This window comes from Gracilinanus agilis, chromosome 2, assembly GCF_016433145.1.
Source record: "Gracilinanus agilis isolate LMUSP501 chromosome 2, AgileGrace, whole genome shotgun sequence".
Classification (NCBI taxonomy): domain Eukaryota; kingdom Metazoa; phylum Chordata; class Mammalia; order Didelphimorphia; family Didelphidae; genus Gracilinanus; species Gracilinanus agilis.
In genome coordinates this window covers 654,261,427-654,267,426 of record NC_058131.1, presented here as the reverse complement: position 1 = coordinate 654,267,426, position 6,000 = coordinate 654,261,427, and positions in this window count along the sequence as shown.

Genomic DNA, 6,000 nt, shown 5'->3' with positions numbered 1-6,000 from the left:
CTATAATTTGTCCAGCTATTCCCCAATTGATGGACATCCCTTTAATTTAATTTCTAATTCTTTGCCACCACAAAAAGAGCAGCTATATTTTTATACAAGCAGGTTCTTTCCCAATTTTTTTATTTCTCTGGAATACAGACTTAATTGTGGTATTACTGGATTAGACATTGCTCTGTATGTAGCCCTTTGGGCATAATTCCAAAACACCCTCCAGGATGGTTGGATCAGTTCACAGCTCCACCAGCAATGTAATAGTGACCCAATTTTACCACATCACTTCCAACATTTATCATTTTCTTTATATTCTTATTGCCTGCCATCTTTTAAACATACTTTGTTTCTAAGACTAGATACATGATCTTGACAATAAATGTTCCCCCTCAAAGCAGACAAACATTGCAGTTCTGCATAATATTTTTGTTCTAAGCATAGAATCAACCAATGGCCATTACTTAATAATAAAATAACATAATGTATAATAATAAATCATAAACATTTACTGACTTCCCACAAGCTTATTATTCTCCTAGACCCTGAAATTCCCAGACATTGGCTAGACTCAGGATCTTTAAGACATATATAGCTTGAGTCTGCCCTGGTGCAGGCAAAAGATTTTAAGAACCCAGGTTGTCCCAGGAGATTTGACTTACACTTCCTAGAGGACTGTTCACAGGGACTCTGAAGTCTAGGTTCAAATTCATTCACAGTACAGGGACTCCATTGTGGGCATGAACTGGAACTCTGTTAATGGTTTGTCAGGTCGTTGTCAAGGACCTCTGATCCCATCATCCACCATTGACCCAACAATGAACAGGACTCGCTGAACTCCCCTAGCCAACCCAGTAGAGAAGTATTGCCCTTGTCTTTACTTGTCTTTTCTCCTGAGTGTTGTACCACTATGCCTTCATGACTCAGGATCATTCTTCTTACTTCCTATCACCCTTCCAAGACCCAAACGCCAAATCATAAGGCAAAGTGAAGCATTGAGAGAAGTAGCAATACAGATTCAGAAAATGAGGTCCAGAAATACAAAGGTTACCTGGGTGATAGAGAGCAATCAACACTCAAACCCAAGTCTCTTGGCTCCAGAATGGAAGGTCTTTCCTTTGCATGTCACTACCTCTCTCTCTTATATTCATTAAAGAATTATCATCTATGGATGCTTCTCTTGAATGAAATGAAGTGCTACAGAATCTCCATACAGTGTTACACACAGAAGTGAAACATCTTCCCTCCACCACTTCTCCCCTTCATGTACTCTTACTTTCCAGTTAAACATTGCTGTCCAATTCCCTCTTTCATTTTCAAAGTCTTTCATAATCCTTCACCAGTCTTTTTATACCTTATTTCTTTCTGTGTACTCTGTGATCCAGTGACTCCTTAATGTTTCACATACCACACACCATATTTCAGGACTGGGAATTTAGAATGACCGTCCCCGGGATTGAAAGTCTCTCCTTTCTCTTCTCCACTGCCTTTCTTCTCTGACTTCCTTCAGGTTCCAGCTTAAATCCCACCTTCTATAGGAAAACTTTATCAGTCTCCCTCAATACTAGCACCTTCTCTCTAAGATTAGTTTCAATTTATTCTATAAAAATCATGCTTGTATACATTTATTTGTGTTGTCCCCCCCCCTTTTAAACTCTGAACTTCTTGAGATAAAGGACTGCTTTTTTGCCTTCGTCTTCCATTAGTTTTCAGAGTGTCTGGAACATAGTAGACTCTTTGCAAATGCCAGCTTACATATACTGACTTATATGTGGTATTCTGAAGGTCAGAGACTACTGATAACACTATCTCTGGTAGAACATCTAAAGTTCATGCCAACTATATTTCTTAGTCATTCCACTGAGGTTTGCTGTTAATGCATTTTAAATTATGCCTGTGCTTTTGTTATTGAACTCTATCATAGTTGTGAAAGGTATCTCATCTTCTTTATAATTTTTGCATAACCTTTATGTTTAGATTTCATATTAAATTGGAGCTTATTATGGAATATGACAAATTCTGGCCTAAATCTGATTTTTACCAAGTCATTTCCCAGATTTTCCTGTAGTTTTAATCATATAGGAATCTCTTCAAGTAACTTTAGTTCCTCACTTTATAAAAATCTGCATAAAAAAATCAAGAAAACCTATCTGCTAGTCATATTTCAAGAGATAAGAACATGTGTTAATTTGAATAAATTCCATCAAGTCAAACTTCAAGCCAGTTTTGGTTTGTTCAAGTCCACTGTGATGCAGTACAGCTTTATGAATTTTTATAAGTCTTCCAAAGTTTAGGTCATAAAAAGGCTCTTTTTATTTCTAAAATATCAGTGTGTCAGGAATACAGCTACGGAATAAATAAATGAATTGCCAAGAAATTTATAGTCAAAATTTGAGGAGACGAGAGGTTGTGGGGGTAAGATGTTCATGAGATGGAAATTCTCTTTTCCAAAGCAGATTAATAACTCATCTGCAATAATCTTAGAGAGTTGCTTGTAGAACTGAAAATTTAATTGGTACACACATGTTCACCCAACTAGATTATGTCAGAGAGCTTAAAAGTATAAAAAGTCATCAGTTTAGAGCTTGAAGGGTTCACCAACCTTTTTGTTTTACAAATGAGTAAAGTGAGGTCCTGGGAAGTCAAGTGAATGGCTAGAATAAGAACCATCGTGGTAGGATGAAACAAAGACACCAGAGAAGTAAATAGCCACCTGAGGAGAGATTTAGTTTTTTGCTGTGTATATAACACTTGAATGACCTAAATAATTACAATTAAAGAGGCATCACAGAGGGATTGTCTTCTAAGCTATTAGTTGAGCTTTGATTATGCTTAAAACAAAACATTTATAGATGTATATAGTTATAGAGTACTTTTAAGGTTTGCAAAACAATTTGCATGTGTTATCTGATCCTCACCCTCATTTTTTATCATTGAAGAAACTGCAGCTGAGACATATTGAATCTGAGGCAGAATTCAAACTCAGGTCTTCCTGATTTAAAGTACAACGATTTGGCCCCTGGAACACCTGACTCCCTAACCTTATAATTTCAATCACTGGGGACATTTCCATCTGTAGATTGAAAGTGCTAAAGAAAATGCTACTTGTTGAGGTTCACACAATGAGACAAGGGATAGAACCCAACCCAGGGTTTTATGTATGAATGTCCTGACCTTGGGCTATCTTGGGGAAGGTGTCCCAGGTTGGTAAATGAGTTTTTCTGATAACTGAAGAGAGCCCTGACATCCCAAATCTCATCTCACCAGCTGCTTCTACTCTCTAAAGCACCCACTGGAGACTACTCATTCATTTTCCTGATGAGAATTAGTGTACTGAGCAGAGAAGGAAATAAGAGGGCATAATGCATAGACCACCTATCTCAAAATCTCAGAGAGTCTGGCAGCTGCCACCTAAGACTGTAACAAGTACCACTGGCATGCTCTTTAACAAGGGGCAATGCCTATAGATACACGCACCTAGATTTACTTAAGGACTGTTGATTATCTGGCTTACCCATTCAATCTGAATTTGATCAAAATTTTGGATAGCATAATTTTTGGAGATACTGTGCTGTATGTAGAATCTTATCACATAAACTCCTGAATTTTCCAAATAGCTAAGTCAACCATTACCTATATTACAATATTTTTGAACTTCCCGACAAAACAAGATCCATTTTAAAAAGAGCCCTCTAAGTGTCCATGTATTAAAAAATCTATAGGGGAAGGGAAGGAAGGAAAAAAGGGAGAGGGGGAGAGAGTAAGGGGAAGAAGAGAGAGACAGAGAGGCAGAGAGAACACCTGGATGCAAACCCTGCCTCCAAAATTTTTTAGCTATGAGACCCTAGGTAAGTCATTCAATTTCATTCAGCTTTAGCCAACTCTCTAAGATTATAAGTTATGCATGGGCTGTAAATAGTGCAATGGTTCTGAATCAGCAATCCCTGGTATTGTTATGACTCTTCACTGGATGTGGGATAGGGTGGAGCTAAAAATGCAAAGGCATTAGGAGCCAGTGACTATGAAACAGAAATGAAGATGAGGCATTTCTGAAATAATGAAAATCAATGGTAAGCACGATTCCATATGGATGGTGTTTTTTTTTAAAGAATATGTGGAGTACATTGAACAGCAATTCATTTTCTTCTCAAAAGACATGTTTTTTCTCTCCCTTACACCCCACCTTACTGAGGAAAGCTCTAGTAATATGTGTTATCTTGGCGATTCTGCCAATTTCATTGATTTTTTTTAAGTTTTATACAAATCTTCAAAATTACTCATTTTCATGTTGAAATTATAGTACAAATTATTCTGATTCTGATCACTTTGTTCTGTATCCGTTCATTTAAGTTTTCCTATAAATTTAAAACCTTTTCCCATATTTTATAGGACACTAGTATTCCATTATGTTTATATTTCACAATTTGTTTAGCCATTCCAGTTGATGATCATCCTACTAGTCTCCAGCCTTTTACCATCCCCAAAAGAGCTGCTTTAAATATTTTGTACACAAGACTTTTTCCTCTTCCTTTGAACTCTTTGGGGTATAGATTCATAACTGAGTGAAATGTTTTTTTGTAAAAAATTTCAAATTGTTTTCCAGAATGGTTGGACCAATTCAAAGTGTCAACAATGAGTCAATATGCCTATTTTGCTACAGTCCCTCCAACATTTTTTGGGGGGTCATTTGTTAGCTTATGGATATGGGATAGAGTCTCAGAATTGTTTTATCTTTCTTCATTTTTCATTTGATGAGGTTTTTTTCCATATGGCTATTGCTGGGCTGGATTTTATACATCCAAAAATACCTGTTCATAACCTTAGGACCCATTTTGCAGTTGGTGTTTTTGTTCATTTACATTTGAATCTGTTCAAAATATATTTTATGTATATCAAAATATGAGACCTTATTATCAAAGAAACTTGCTGCAAATATTTTTCCCACAGCTTGCCTTTTCACATTTCATTCATGGTTTGTGTAAAACATTTTTTATTTCATGCAATCAACATCCATTTTATGTTCAAAACTCTTTTCTTTGTTTAATCATTAACCTTTCCTCTACCAATAGATCCAATAGGTTCTGTGTTTCTCTGATTTGTTTATGATTTCCCCTTTTAGCTCATTTGGAACTTTTATTGGTATAAGGGTATGAAATGCTGGTCTAAGTTTCTTCCATACTGCTGTCCAACTATTCACAGCAGTTTTTGTCAAATAGTGAGTCCTGATCCCAGTAGCTAGGATAATGAATACTGGGCTCATAACTTCATTTTCTTCTGGATGTTGTATGCCTAATCTGCTCCATGATTTGACTTTTAAATACAAAAAAAGTGAGTTTTTCATCCCCGGTTGTATTTCTGTTATACTCCAGAGCAATATAATATTATATTATAATCTGAGCTCATTCCAGCCACTCACTTGAGCAATCAAAAAACAAGGGCTAGACTTTACTGTAGCAAGTGCAATCTCTGCCACCCACCTTTATGATTCTGCTTGTGGTGTATCATCAAAAGACTGTTTTGACCCCATGAATAAATTCCCTTTGTCCCTGTCTGGCACCCATGAGGTCTTTCTGACTTCATGGGCACCCTTTGAGATCTCTGAGCCAACACCCTAATGAGACTCACAAACAGGAAAACACATTCCTCCTAGAAATGAAAAACAATTAGAAAGAAAAGTAAGCTGAGACCTCATTACTTTAGGGAGTTTTCAATTTGCTATTACATCACTGATTTCAAGGTGTTTTCCTTTGAGGTTTTCCATAAAAATAACTCAGTTAAATGATCCATGAAGAGAAAATGTGAACTGAATTAATAACTCCATTATGTCATGAGCAAAATAAAAGAAAAAAGAGAGCTCATAGAAAACCACATATGTAAGAGCTATGTGGATAAAAAACCTGCAGAGATTTCTTTTAAGAAAGGCAATTTTGATCCAGCATATAAATGCTGTGCCCAATGTTTGCTTAAAAATAGTTAATTGAAGTTTAACATTAACTAATGTGTACATGTTAA